Source organism: Pseudophryne corroboree, chromosome 2, assembly GCF_028390025.1.
Source record: "Pseudophryne corroboree isolate aPseCor3 chromosome 2, aPseCor3.hap2, whole genome shotgun sequence".
Classification (NCBI taxonomy): Eukaryota; Metazoa; Chordata; class Amphibia; order Anura; family Myobatrachidae; genus Pseudophryne; species Pseudophryne corroboree.
In genome coordinates this window covers 929,253,351-929,269,358 of record NC_086445.1, presented here as the reverse complement: position 1 = coordinate 929,269,358, position 16,008 = coordinate 929,253,351, and the positions used below count along the sequence as shown (strand labels likewise).

The window sequence follows — 16,008 nt, the reverse complement described above, 5'->3', positions numbered from 1 at the left end:
ATTCAGGCGAGAAGAACACTCATGCACACCCTTCCGTACAAGGAGGAAGAGGTTTAGTGAGTAGAAATATCCTCAAATCAGGTGAGTCAGGGTGGGATCCCTGTAGAACCTGTGGAGTTAGGAGAAATACCGTTATCAACGGTAAGTTCTTACCATAACGTATATATTTCTCAGGCAGGATCCACAGGTTATCCACAGGATAACAATGGGATTTCCCAAAGCAATTTAGTGGTAGGGACGCTCCTGATTGGACAGGAGAACCTTGCGCCCGAATTCAGCGTCATGAGAGGCAAAAGTATCCAAGGCATAATGTCTAATGAATGTGTTAATGGAAGACCATGTGGCTGCCTTACAAATCTGTTCTGCTGAAGCACCATGTTGTGCTGCCCATGAAGGACCTACCTTACGAGTAGAGTGAGCAGAGACATTAGCCGGAACAGGGAGATCAGCTTGAGAGTATGCTTCTGAAATAGTCATTCGAAGCCATCTTGCTATCGTCTGTTTAGTAGCAGGCCATCCACTCGTGAAATCCGTAGAGAATGAAGAGAGAATCTGTCTTTCTGATGGCACTGGTACGATCCACGTAGATCCTTAATGCCCGGACCACGTCCAGCGCCGTATCTCCCACAGAAAGTCCCGACACCTGAAAAGCAGGGACTACAGTTTCTTCATTAAGGAGGAATTTAGACACCACCTTAGGAAGATACCCAGACCTTGTTCTGAGAACAGCTTTATCTGGATAAAAAATTTTTAGAAAAGGAGAACGACATGACAGCGCTCCTAAATCTGACACTTCTAGCTGATGCCATAGTCAGTAGAAAGAGAACTTTAGCTGTCAACCATTTAAGATCCACTTTACTAAGTGGTTCAAATGGAGAAACTTGCAAAGCTTTGAGGACTAGACTTAAGTCCCAAGATACTGTAGGAGGAACAAAGGGAGATTGAATGCGCATTCCCTAGAAAAAAAGTATGCACATCCTGTAAACTGGCAATTTTCTTTTGGAACCATACAGTCAATGCTGATACTTGAACTCTCAAGGAAGCCACCTTCAAACCTTTATCCATTCCTGCCTGAAGGAAAGCTAAGACCCTGTAAACTCTTAAGGATTTTGGGTCCATACTTCTCTCACTGCACCATTGAATATAGGCCTGCCATATTCTGTGATAAATACGAGCCGAGGAGGGTTCCCTTACTCTGAGCATTGTTTTTATTACCTGTTGTGAGAATCCTCGACTTCATAAGGGGTTTCAAGAGCCACACTCTCAGTCGATCCAGATGTCTGTGATAACAAGGACCCTGCACTAGTAGATCTGGACGTTGAGGGAGCAGAATTGGAGCATCCCAGCAGAATTGGAGCATTCCTCGACATTCTCTGCAAATCTGTGTATCAATGCCTTCTGGGCCAAGCCGGAGCTATTAGAATCACGGCACCCTTTGCTTGCTCCTCACTACCCTGGGTGGGTGTAGTATGGTATGCCGGCAACTGGGCTCCCGGCGACCAGCATAACGGCGTCGGGAGCCCGACCGCCGGCATACCCACAGTGTGACGAGCGCAAATGAGCCCCTTGTGGGTTCGCTGCGCTCGCCACGTTGCAGGCACGGTGGCGCGCCACGCTATTTTATTCTCCCTCCAGGGGGGTCGTGGACCCCCACGAGGGAGAATATATGTCGGTGTGCCGGGTGTCGGGATTCCGGCGCCGGTATACTGTGTGCTGGGATCCCGACATTCGGCATACTGAAGACCACCCCCAAGGGTAACAGGGTGATCGGGGGAAAAAGATATGCCAGATGAAAGTCCCATTTCATTGACAAGGCCTCCACAAAGATCGCTTTGGGATCCTATGTTCTTGACCTGTATGCGGGCACTTTGTGGTTCAGCCGGGATGCCATGAGAGCTATCTCTGGCAATCCCCACTTGTCTAATAGAGTCTGAAATACCTCCGGGTGTAGAGCCCATTCGCTTGCCTGAATGGCGTGTTGACTGAGAAAGTCCGCTTCCCAGTTTAGGACTCCGGGAACGAATACTGCGGACAAGGCTGGGAGATGGATTTCTGCCCACTTTAGTATGTGACTTACCTCCTTCATTGCTGTTTAGCTGCGGGTTCCTCCCTGATGGTTGAGGTACACTACTGCCGTTGCATTGTCCAAGCGTATCTGGACTGGTTTTCCTTGAAGAGTGTCCTTTGCCTGAATCAGTGCCATGTATATGGTCCGAAGTTCTAACAGGTTTATTGGCAGGCAACTTTCTTCTGTGGTCCATTGTCCTTGGAACCATAATTTTCCGGACACTGCTCTCCAGCCCTGAAGACTGGCATCTGTTGTCAGTATCTCCCAATCTGATATCCAAAAGGGTCTCCCCTTGTCTAGATGGAATGTCTGTAGCCACCAGGCTAATGACTTTCTTACCTTTACTGGAAGTACCATCGTCTGTTTCTTTATTGTCTGATGTACTCCATTCCATCTGGCCAGAATCAGACGCTGCAGAGGCCTCGAGTGGAATTGCGCATACTCTACCATGTCGAATGTTGACACAATCAAACCAACCACTCGCATTGCTGCGTGAATGGATACTGTTTGACTGTGTAACAACTCCTGAATTTCTGACTGTACCTTGGATATCTTGTTCCCAGGTAAAAATAAGATTTTACTCACCGGTAAATCTATTTCTCGTAGTCCGTAGTGGATGCTGGGAACTCCGAAAGGACCATGGGGAATAGCGGGCTCCGAAGGAGGCTGGGCACTCTAGAAAGATTTATGACTACCTGGTGTGCACTGGCTCCTCCCACCATGACCTCCTCCAAGCCTCAGTTAGGACACTGTGCCCGGACGAGCTGACATAATAAGGAAGGATTTTGAATCCCGGGTAAGACTCATACCAGCTACACCAATCACACCGTACAACTCGTGATACTATATCCAGTTTGACAGTATGAAAACAACTGAGCCTCTCAACAGATGGCTCAACAATAACCCTTTAGTTAGCAATAACTATTTACAAGTATTGCAGACAATCCGCACTTGGGATGGGCGCCCAGCATCCACTACGGACTACGAGAAATAGATTTACCGGTGAGTAAAATCTTATTTTCTCTGACGTCCTAGTGGATGCTGGGAACTCCGAAAGGACCATGGGGATTATACCAAAGCTCCCAAACAGGCGGGAGAGTGCGGATGACTCTGCAGCACCGAATGAGAGAACTCAAGGTCCTCCTCAGCCAGGGTATCAAATTTGTAGAAATTTGCAAACGTGTTTGCCCCTGACCAAGTAACAGCTCGGCAAAGTTGTAAAGCCGAGACCCCTCGGGCAGCCGCCCAAGATGAGCCCACCTTCCCTGTGGAATGGGCTTTCACTGATTTAGGATGCGGCAGTCCAGCCGCAGAATGCGCCTGCTGAATCGTGTCACAGATCCAGCGAGCGATAGTCTGCTTAGAAGCAGGAGCACCCAGCCTGTTGGGTGCATACAGGATAAATAGCGAGTCAATTTTCTTGACTCTAGCCGTCCTGGAAACAATTTTTCAAGGCCCTGACTACGTCCAGTAACTTGGAATCCTCCAAGTCCCTAGTAGCCGCAGGCACCACAATAGGATGGTTCAAGTGAAAAACTGATACCACCTTAAGGAGAAACTGGGGACGAGTCCTCAATTCTGCCCTATCCATATGTAAAATCAGATAAGGACTTTTATATGACAAAGCCGCCAATTCTGATACACGCCTGGCCGAAGCCAAGGCCAATAACATGACCACTTTCCGCGTGAGGTATTTTAGATCCACGCTTTTTAGTGGTTCAAACCAATGTGATTTTAAGAAACTCAACACCACGTTGAGATCCCAAGGTGCCACTGGAGGCACAACCGAGGCTGAATATGCAGCACTCCTTTTACAATGTCTGAACTTCAGGTACTGAAGCTAATTCTTTCTGGAAGAAAATCGACAGAGCCGAGATCTGTATCTTAATGGAGCCTAATTTTAGGCCCATAGACACTCCTGCTTGCAGGAAATGCAGAAATCGACCTAGTTGAAATTCCTCTGTTGGGGCCTTTTGTGGCCTTACACCAAGCAACATATTTCCGCCATATGCGGTGATAATGTTTTGCAGTTACATCTTTCCTGGCTTGAATCAGCGTAGGAATGACTTCCTCCGGAATGCCCTTTTCCTTTAGGATCCGGCGTTCAACCGCCATGCCATCAAAACGTAGCCGCGGTAAATCTTGGAACAGACAGGGCCCCTGCTGCAGCAGGTCCTGTCTGAGCGGTAGAGGCCATGGGTCCTCTGATATAATTTCTTGAAGTTCTGGGTACCAGGCTCTTCTTGGCCAATCCGGAACCACGAGTATCGTTCTTACTCCTCGCCTTCTTATTATTCTCAGTACCTTTGGTATGAGAGGCAGAGGAGGGAACACATAAACCGACTGGTACACCCACGGTGTTACCAGAGCGTCCACAGCTATCGCCTGAAGGTCCCTTGACCTGGCGCAATATCTTTTATAGCTTTTTGTTGAGGCGGGACGCCTTCATGTCCACCTGTGGCCTTGTGGCATGTAATGGGAGCAGCATTTGGAAGGCATGCTGTTCCTTGTAGTGCCAATGGGAGATCCTGGGGGTGGTTCCCTGGTAAGTTAGCTCTCAGTCTGGAACTGTTTTAGTAATGGCCTTTATTATGAGGCATACTGTGACAAATTACATGGCCCAATGTGGGCACTGCTATCAAGTAGTTAGGACTGCTGTATCAGAGAAGCCGTGAAGTGGCCAGCAGCTAAACATGCGTTTGCAAACATTTGTGACGAATTCTCTGAATTTTATTACCAGATAGATTCAGGGATGGTTACAGGTAATTTTCAGTGTGCGGAAGGGAATTTGGGGGTGGGGATTTGCACCCCCCTTCCTCCTTGTTTGTTTGTCTGTGACCCCTCCCCCTTCCAGCACCTGATATATAATTATCTCCAGGTATGATTGAGCAGCTTCCAAATTGTTTGTCTGCTTGTGTGCATGAGGCATTGAATGGGAGCAGCATTTGGAAGGCATGCTGTTCCTTGTAGTGCCAATGGGAGATCCTGGGGGTGGTTCCCTGGTAAGTTAGCTCTCAGTCTGGAACTGTTTTAGTAATGGCCTTTATTATGAGGCATACTGTGACAAATTACATGGCCCAATGTGGGCACTGCTATCAAGTAGTTAGGACTGCTGTATCAGAGAAGCCGTGAAGTGGCCAGCAGCTAAACATGTGTTTGCAAACATTTGTGACGAATTCTCTGAATTTTATTACCAGATAGATTCAGGGATGGTTACAGGTAATTTTCAGTGTGCGGAAGGGAATTTGGGGGTGGGGATTTGCACCCCCCTTCCTCCTTGTTTGTTTGTCTGTGACCCCTCCCCCTTCCAGCACCTGATATATAATTATCTCCAGGTATGATTGAGCAGCTTCCAAATTGTTTGTCTGCTTGTGTGCATGAGGCATTGAATGGGAGCAGCATTTGGAAGGCATGCTGTTCCTTGTAGTGCCAATGGGAGATCCTGGGGGTGGTTCCCTGGTAAGTTAGCTCTCAGTCTGGAACTGTTTTAGTAATGGCCTTTATTATGAGGCATACTGTGACAAATTACATGGCCCAATGTGGGCACTGCTATCAAGTAGTTAGGACTGCTGTATCAGAGAAGCCGTGAAGTGGCCAGCAGCTAAACATGCGTTTGCAAACATTTGTGACGAATTCTCTGAATTTTATTACCAGATAGATTCAGGGATGGTTACAGGTAATTTTCAGTGTGCGGAAGGGAATTTGGGGGTGGGGATTTGCACCCCCCTTCCTCCTTGTTTGTTTGTCTGTGACCCCTCCCCCTTCCAGCACCTGATATATAATTATCTCCAGGTATGATTGAGCAGCTTCCAAATTGTTTGTCTCCCAATGGTGTACAATCCTTTGGAAGACTTCTGGATGAAGTCCCCACTCTCTCGGGTGGAAGTCGTGTCTGCTGAGAAGATCTGCTTCCCAGTTGTCCACTCCGGGAATGAACACTGCTGACAGTGCTAACACATGATTTTCCGCCCATCGGAGAATCCTTGTGGCTTCTGCCATCGCCATCCTGCTTCTTGTGCCGCCCTGTTGGTTTACATGGGCGACTGCCGTGATGTTGTCTGATTGGATCAGGACCGGCTGGTTTTGAAGCAGAGGCCTTGCCTGACTCAGGGCATTGTAAATGGCCCTCAGTTCCAGAATATTTATGTAGGGAAGTCACCTGACTTGACCAAAGTCCCTGGAAGCTTCTTCCCTGTGTGACTGCCCCCCAGCCTCAAAGGCTGGCATACATGGTCACTAGGACCTAGTCCTGTATGTCGAACCTGCGGCCCTCTTGAAGATGGGCACTCTGCAGCCACTACAGTAGAGATACCCTGGTCCTTGGAGACAGGGTTATCAGCCGATGCATCTGAAGATGTGATCCGGACCACTTGTCTAACAGGTCCCCCTGAAAAGTTCTTGCATGGAACCTGCCGAATGGGATTGCTTCGTAGGAAGCTATCATTTTTCCCAGGACTCGCGTGCAATGATGCACCGATAACTGTTTTGGCTTCAGGAGGTCTCTGACTAGAGATGACAGCTCCTTGGCTTTCTCCTCCGGGAGAAACACTTATTTCTGGTCTGTGTCCAGAACCATCCCCAGGAACAGTAGACGTGTCGTAGGAAACAGCTGCGTCTTTGGACTGTTTAGAATCCAACCGTGCTGTTGTAGCACTTTCCAAAATAGTGCTACCCCGACTAGCAACTGCTCCTTGGACCTCGCCCTTATAAGGAGATTGTCCAAGTACGGGATCATTAAAAACTCCCCTTTTTCGAAGGAGTATCATCATTCCGGCCATTTCCTTGGTAACACCCTCGGTGCCATGTACAGTCCAAACGGCAGAGTCTGGACTTGGTAATGGTAATCCTGTACCACAAATCTGAGGTACTCCTGGCGAGGATAGTAAATGGGGACATGCAGGTAAGCATCCTTGATGTCCCGGGATACCATGTAATCCCCCTCGTCCAGGCTTGCAATAACCGCCCTGAGCGATTCCATCTTGAACTTGAATTTTTTTATGTATGTGTTCAAGAATTTTAAATATAAAAAAGGGTCACACCGAACCATGCGGTTTCGGTACCCCAAACCATGTGGAATAGTAACCCCGTCCTTGTTGAAGTAGGGGCACCTTAAGTATTACCTGCTGGGAATACAGCTTATTAATTGCCTCTAGCACAGCCTCCCTGCCTGAGGGAGTTGTCGGCAAGGCATATTTGAGGAAACGGCGGGGGGAAGACATCTCGAATTCCAGCTTGTACCCCTGAAATACTACTTGAATGAAACAGGGATCCACCTGTGAGCGAGCCCACTGATCGCTGACATTTTTGAGACGGCCCCCCACCGTACCTGGCTACACCTGTGGAGCCCCCGCGTCATGCTGTGGACTCAGAGGAAGCGAGAGAAGAATTATGATTCTGGGAACAGGCTGACTGGTGCAGCTTTTTCCCTCTTCCCTTGTCTCTGTACAGAAAGGAAGCGCCTTTGACCTGCTTGCTTTTCTGAAGCCGAAAGGACTGTACCTAATAATACAGTGCTTTCTTAGTCTGTGATGAAAACTGAGGTAAAAATATTTCTTCCCAGCTGTTGCTGCGGATACGAGGTCCCAGAGACCATCCCCAAATAATTCCTCACCCTTATAAGGCAGAATCTCTATGCGCCTTTTAAAGTCAGCATCACCTGTTTAGTGACAGGTCTCTAATACCCTCCTGACAGAATGGACATTACATTCATTTTGGATGCCAGCCGGCAAAATATCCCTCTGTGCATTCCTCATATATAAGACGACGTCTTTAATATGTTCTCATGTTAGCAAACTAGTATGTTTGACAGGGTCACCGACCACGCTGCAGCAGCACGCTCTGCAGGTTTCAAACTAGTACCTGAGTGTGTAAATACAGACTTCAGGATAGCCTCCTGCTTTTTATCAACAGGTACCTTCAAAGTGGCCGTTCCTAAAACGGCAGTGCCACCCATTTTGACAACCGTGTGAGCGCCTTATCCACCCTAGGGGATATCTCCCAGCGTAACTTATCCTCTGGCGGGAAAAGGTACGCCATCAGTAACTTTTTAGAAATTACCAGTTTCTTATCAGGGGGAACCCACGCTTTTCACACACTTCATTCATTCATCTGATGGGGGAACAAAACACTGCCTGCTTTTTCTCCCCAAACATAAAAACCCATTTTTAGAGGTTAATGTCAGAAATGTGTAACACATTTTTTATTGCCGGGATCAAGTTACGGATGTTCCTAGTGGATTGTGTATATGTCTCAACCTTGTCGACACTGGAGTCAGACTCTGTGTCGACATCTGTGTCTGCCATCTGAATGAGCGGGCGTTTTTGAGCCCCTGATGGCCTTTGAGACGCCTGGGCAGGCACGGGCTAAGAAGCCGGCTGTCCCACAGCTGTTACGTCATCCACCCTTTTATGTAAGGAGTTGACACGGTCGGTTAATACCTTTCACCTAACCATCCACTCTGGTGTCGGCCCCACAGGGGGCGACATCACATTTATCGGCATCTGCTCCGTCACTATATAAGCCTCCTCCTCAAACATGTCGACACAGCTGTACCGACACACCGCACACACACAGGGAATGCTCTGACTGAGGACAGGACCCCACAAAGCCCTTTGGGGAGACAGAGAGAGAGTATGCCAGCACACACCAGAGCGCTATATAATGTGGGGATTAACACTATAACTGAGTGAAATTTCCCCCATAGCTGCTTGTATATACCATATTGCGCCTAAATTTAGTGCCCCCCCTCTCTTTTTAACCCTTTGAGCCTGAAAACTACAGGGGAGAGCCTGGGGAGCTTTCTTCCAGCTGCACTGTGTAGAGAAAATGGCGCCAGTGTGTCTGAGGGAGATAGCTCCGCCCCTTTTCTGCGGCCTATTCTCCCGCTTTTTTCTGGATTCTGGCAGGGGTATTTACCACATATATAGCCTCTGGGGCTATATATTGTGGTATTTTTGCCAGCCAAGGTGTTTTTATTGCTGCTCAGGGCGCCCCCCCCCCAAGCGCCCTGCACCCTCAGTGACCGGAGTGTGAAGTGTGTATGAGGAGCAATGGCGCACAGCTGCAGTGCTGTGCGCTACCTTGGTGAAGACTGATGTCTTCTGCCGCCGATTTTCCGGACCTCTTCTTGCTTCTGGCTCTGTAAGGGGGACGGCGGGGCGGCTCCGGGACCGAACACCAAGGACTGGGCCTGCGGTCGATCCCTCTGGAGCTAATGGTGTCCAGTAGCCTAAGAAGCCCAATCCGGCTGCAAGCAGGCGAGTTCGCTTCTTCTCCCCTTAGTCCCTCGCTGCAGTGAGCCTGTTGCCAGCAGGTCTCACTGAAAATAAAAAACCTAAATCTATACTTTCTTTCTAAGGGCTCAGGAGAGCCCCTAGTGTGCATCCAACCTCGGCCGGGCACAAAATCTAACTGAGGCTTGGAGGAGGGTCATGGTGGGAGGAGCCAGTGCACACCAGGTAGTCAAAAATCTTTCTAGAGTGCCCAGCCTCCTTCGGAGCCCGCTATTCCCCATGGTCCTTTCGGAGTTCCCAGCATCCACTAGGACGTCAGAGAAAATACCTTCTGCAGACTTGAATCCAGTACAGCCCCCAAGTGAGTCATACGTTGTGACAGAACCAGAGAAAACTTTGCCCAGTTTATGAGCCACCCGTGAATCTGCAGACATGTTCTTGTCTGTTGGAGATGGCACAGGAGCAATTCCTGTGATTGTGCCAAGATTAAAAGGTCGTCGAGGTATGGAAAAATTCTTATCCCCTGCTTGTGGAGATAAGCTGCCATAACCCCCATAACCTTGGTAAATACTCTTGGGGCTGTGGCTAACCCAAAGGGTAGGGCCTGGAACTGAAAATGAAGCTGGATGATAGCGAACCTGAGATAACACTGATGAGACAGTGCTATAGGAACATGTAGGTAAGCATCCTGAATATCCAGGGATACCATATAATCCCCTGGGCTCCATGGCAAACGCTATGGAGCGTTAGGTCTCCATGTGGAACTTCGGCACCCAAAAATATTTGTTTAGCATTTTGAGAGTGAGAATGGGCCGAAATGACCCATTTGGCTTCTGGACCAAAAATAGGTTGGAGTAAAAACCCTGCCCCCGTTGTGCCGGGGGTACTGGATTGACTACTCCTGACTGAAGCAATTTCTGAACTGCTTCTTGCAAAGCCCTGGCCTTTGTCTCTACCCGAGACGGGCTGGTGCAGAAGAACCTTCGAGTGGGATGCTTCTTGAAGGGAAAAACATAACCTGGAGATACCGCTTCTTACACCAAGGCATCTGTTGTAGATTGTCGCCAGATGTGCGCAAACAGAAGAAGTCGGCCCCCCACCCTGGGATCCCCTAGGTGGAGGCCCACACCATCAGGCTGATGGTTTATCATTTGGTTTGGAAGCTGGCCCTCTGGTAGCCCAAAGCTTTTTTGATTTACCAAACTTATTGTATTGGGACTGTTTGCGATCACTTTTTCCCTTTGGTTTTCCTTGAGACCGAAAGGGCCGTAAGCTCGGACCCCTAGGTCTGGGTTATATGTGGTATTCTTGGAGTCTGCTTCTGACTCCAGAATATCTGTCAATTCTTTACCAAAAAGAATAATTCCCGAAAAAGGCAAATATTCCAAAACTTTCTTGGATTCTGAATCAGCTTTCCATGTACGTAACCAAACTGCTCTGCGAGTAGCTATCGTTGAGGCTGATGCCCTAGAAGCAATAGTACCCATATCTAATGCAGCTTCTTCCAAGAAAACTGCTGCTTGTTTAATATGGGCTATATAAGATTTTTGCTCTCTAGAAGCTGATGGAAAAAAATAGGATTTTAATACCTACCGGTAAATCCTTTTCTCTTAGTCCGTAGAGGATGCTGGGGACTCCGTAAGGGCCATGGGGTATAGACGGGATCCGCAGGAGACATGGGCACACTATAAGACTTTGAACGGGTGTGAACTGGCTCTTCCCTCTATGCCCCTCCTCCAGACTCCAGTTAGAGAACTGTGCCCAGGGAGACGGACATTTTGAGGAAAGAATTTATTGTTTAAACACGGTGAGTGTCATACCAGCTCACACTTTGAACATACCGCAGAACGTGGCATTCAAGAGAACACCAGCCAACGGCATGAAAAATACACAGCCACATGCTGAGAGAATATGTAACACAACCTGTGTGTCAACACAACCAATAATAAGACACTGCATGCCATGGCATGAACAACGTCAGCAACAGCCTGACAGAAAAGAAACACCACAAGAGTGTAACCATAACCAATAACTGCAGACACAGTACGCACTTGGGACGGGCGCCCAGCATCCTCTACGGACTAAGAGAAAAGGATTTACCGGTAGGTATTAAAATCCTATTTTCTCATTCATCCTAGAGGATGCTGGGGACTCCGTAAGGACAATGGGGTTTATACCAAAGCTCCAGACCGGGCGGGAGAGTGCGGACGACTCTGCAGCACCGATTGAGCAAACATGAGGTCCCCATCAGCCAGGGTATCAAACTTGTAGAGCTGAGCAAAAGTGTTTGCACCCGACCAAGTAGCTGCTCGGCAAAGTTGTACCACCGAGAATCCTCGGGCAGCCGCCCAAGAAGAGCCCATCTCCACCGACTTCGGTAACGGCAATCCAGCCGTAGAACGAGCACACCGAATCGTATCACAGATCCAGCGTGTAACAGACTGCATAGACGCAGGCGCCCCAATCATGCTGGGAGCATACCGGACAAACAGAGCCTCTGTTTCCCCAATCTGAGCCAAATTGGCGACATCAATACTCAAAGCCCTTACTACATCGAGAGACTTTGAATCAGCCAATGTCTAATTAACTAACAACAGGAGAGAAAGAAAGCTCTTGTGTGGGCGCACTCTTATACAAAGAAGAAAATTCTTCAAATGTGTGTCAGGAAGATATTTAAAACATCCATTTATTATTCAAAATTAAAACCGTTACCCATCTATGATCCAAATGTGAAGTAAGAAAGAGAATGAAGAATATATCAAAATAAGTGTCAAAAAATGTTAAAAATGTTCTGGTATTTTTTTGGAGAGGTTGTAGACACTGGATTGTCTAACAGCCGTCTCTCCCCTGACCAGTACAGAAATTCTGTATTGATGGGACCAAGGAAGGAACAAAGTGTGTGATAGGTGTATCTTCAAAGAACCAGTATGGTTGGATCTATGTTGTACACTTGGCTGGCGACCAGTTGCTCGGATTACACACGTATTTTAGATATCTGTTACTGTAGTTAGAGTCTGACGCTGAACTGTTATATAACAGAGCAAAAGGGAGGAAAAAAGATATTAGTGGTGATACTGCTGTTGGTGTTCGCCTTTTAAATAAAAGGAGTAGTTCCTACTCTACAACACCGGGTATTCCCAGGAAGTCTCCTCTCTAGGTACTGACCCAGCCCAACGCTGTTTAGCTTCCAAGATCGGACGAGATCGGGCATTAGCAGCGTGGTATGATAGTAGAGGAACTATATACCAATGAGAGTGCACCTATATAAGCACAGTGAAGATTGTGGTTTGAAAGAAGATAGTATAAGGTGTGGATCTGCTTACCCGTTAGGCAAGGCGCAACGACTACCACCGCCGTGGCGTCGTGCGTCCTGGATCGTGGATGAGAGTCCACAGAAAGATAGTAAGTAGGAAAATGTATAAAGAATAGTAATCTTATTTATTTTTTTATTATTTTTAATATTATTTTACATCTAAATAAGAAGTTTGGTAGGAGTAAAGAGCTCCAAGGAAAACTCAAGCGTCAGACAGATTTATAGGTCATATATGAGTTTGGACATATATTCTCCTAAGTGGAGACATCAAGTATTGCTATAACCAGAAATCATACATGAATTGGACACCGTTCTATTGCCAGGACTTATGGCAGAGTTAAGTAACTATAGTATCCCTTATCGAATAAACTGTTAATCTGGACACTAAAATAAGATTTTACTTACCGATAAATCTATTTCTCGTAGTCCGTAGTGGATGCTGGGGACTCAGTCAGGACCATGGAGATTAGCGGCTCCGCAGGAGACAGGGCACAAAAATAAAGCTTTAGGATCAGGTGGTGTGCACTGGCTCCTCCCCCTATGACCCTCCTCCAAGCCTCAGTTAGGATACTGTGCCCGGACGAGCGTACACAATAAGGAAGGATTTTGAATCCCGGGTAAGACTCAAACCAGCCACACCAATCACACCGTACAACTTGTGATCTGAACCCAGTTAACAGTATGACAAACGTAGGAGCCTCTGAACAGACGGCTCACAACAATAACAACCCGATTTTTTTGTAACAATAACTATGTACAAGTATTGCAGACAATCCGCACTTGGGATGGGCGCCCAGCATCCACTACGGACTACGAGAAATAGATTTATCGGTAAGTAAAATCTTATTTTCTCTGACGTCCTAGTGGATGCTGGGGACTCCGTCAGGACCATGGGGATTATACCAAAGCTCCCAAACGGGCGGGAGAGTGCGGATGACTCTGCAGCACCGAATGAGAGAACTCCAGGTCCTCTTTAGCCAGGGTATCAAATTTGTAGAATTTTACAAACGTGTTCTCCCCCGACCACGTAGCTGCTCGGCAGAGTTGTAATGCCGAGACCCCTCGGGCAGCCGCCCAGGATGAGCCCACCTTCCTTGTGGAATGGGCCTTGACAGATTTAGGCTGTGGCAGGCCTGCCACAGAATGTGCAAGTTGAATTGTGCTACAAATCCAACGAGCAATCGTCTGCTTAGAAGCAGGAGCACCCAGCTTGTTGGGTGCATACAGTATAAACAGCGAGTCAGATTTTCTGACTCCAACCGTCCTTGAAATATATATTTTCAATGCCCTGACAACGTCCAGCAACTTGGAATCCTCCAAATCGCTAGTAGCCGCAGGCACCACAATAGGCTGGTTCAGGTGAAACGCTGACACCACCTTAGGCAGAAAATGAGGACGCATCCGCAGTTCTGCCCTGTCCGAATGGAAAATCAGATATGGGCTTTTATACGATAAAGCCGCCAATTCTGACACTCTCCTGGCTGAAGCCAGGGCCAGTAGCATGGTTACTTTCCATGTAAGATATTTCAAATCCACCGATTTGAGTGGCTCAAACCAATGGGATTTGAGAAAATCCAAAACTACATTAAGGTCCCACGGAGCCACTGGGGGCACAACCGGGGGCTGTATATGCAGTACTCCTTTTACAAAAGTCTGGACTTCAGGAACTGAAGCCAATTCTTTCTGGAAGAAAATCGACAGGGCCGAAATTTGAACCTTAATGGACCCCAATTTGAGGCCCATAGACAATCCTGTTTGCAGGAAATGTAGGAATCGACCCAATTGAAATTCCTCCGTGGGGGCCTTCCTGGCCTCACACCACGCAACATATTTTCTCCAAATGCGGTGATAATGTTGTGCAGTCACCTCCTTCCTGGCTTTTACCAGTGTAGGAATGACCTCTTCCGGAATGCCTTTTTCCCTTAGAATTCGGCGTTCAACCGGCATGCCGTCAAACGCAGCCGCGGTAAGTCTTGGAATAGACACGGTCCCAGCTGAAGCAGGTCCCGTCTTAGAGGTAGAGGCCACGGATCTTCCGTGAGCATCTCCTGAAGTTCCGGGTACCAAGTTCTTCTTGGCCAATCCGGAGCCACGAGTATCGTTCTTACTCCCCTTTGCCGTATAATTCTCAGTACTTTTGGTATGAGAGGCAGAGGAGGAAACACATACACTGACTGGAACACCCACGGTGTTACCAGAGCGTCCACAGCTATTGCCTGAGGGTCTCTTGACCTGGCGCAATACCTGTCCAGTTTTTTGTTGAGGCGAGACGCCATCATGTCCACCTTTGGTTTTTCCCAACGGTTCACAATCATGTGGAAAACTTCTGGATGAAGTCCCCACTCTCCCGGGTGTAGATCGTGTCTGCTGAGGAAGTCTGCTTCCCAGTTGTCCACTCCCGGAATGAACACTGCTGACAGTGCTATCACATGATCTTCCGCCCAGCGAAGAATCCTTGCAGCTTCTGCCATTGCACTCCTGCTTCTTGTGCCGCCCTGTCTGTTTACGTGGGCGACTGCCGTGATGTTGTCCAACTGGATCAACACCGGCTGACCCTGAAGCAGGGGTTTTGCCAGGCTTAGAGCATTGTAAATCGCTCTTAGCTCCAGTATATTTATGTGAAGAGACATCTCCAGGCTTGACCATACTCCCTGGAAGTTTCTTCCCTGTGTGACCGCTCCCCAGCCTCTCAGACTGGCATCCGTGGTCACCAGGACCCAGTCCTGTATGCCGAATCTGCGGCCCTCTAACAGATGAGCACTTTGCAACCACCACAGAAGAGACACTCTTGTCCGTGGCGATAAGGTTATCCGCTGATGCATCTGCAGATGTGATCCGGACCATTTGTCCAGCAGATCCCACTGAAAAGTTCTTGCGTGGAATCTGCCGAATGGAATCGCTTCGTAAGAAGCCACCATCTTTCCCAGGATTCTTGTGCATTGATGCACAGACACTTTCCCTGGTTTTAGGAGGTTCCTGACAAGTTCGGATAACTCCCTGGCTTTCTCCTCCGGAAGAAACACCTTTTTCTGAACCGTGTCCAGAATCATTCCCAGGAACAGCAGACGTGTCGTCGGGGTCAATTGAGATTTTGGAAAATTCAGAATCCACCCGTGCTGTTGCAGCACTACTTGGGTTAGTGCTACTACGTCCCCCAGCTGTTCCCTGGACCTTGCCCTTATCAGGAGATCGTCCAAGTAAGGGATAATTAATACGCCTTTTCTTCGCAGAAGAAACATCATTTCGGCCATTACCTTGGTAAAGACCCGAGGTGCCGTGGACAATCCAAACGGCAGCGTCTGAAACTGATAATGACAGTTTTGCACCACGAACCTGAGGTACCCTTGATGTGAAGGGCAAATTGGGACATGCAGGTAAGCATCCTTGATGTCCAG

The 16,008-nt window shown here is 48.1% G+C and overlaps 1 protein-coding gene and 1 pseudogene across 15 annotated transcripts in view; both read right to left on the bottom strand.

The window, feature by feature from the left end:
- Positions 1 to 16,008, bottom strand: part of TSPOAP1 (TSPO associated protein 1) — a 941,658-nt gene that overhangs the window by 685,813 nt on the left and 239,837 nt on the right. The gene's annotated exons all lie outside the window — the stretch shown is intronic.
- LOC135052664 (5S ribosomal RNA) lies at positions 12,417 to 12,535 on the bottom strand (annotated as a pseudogene).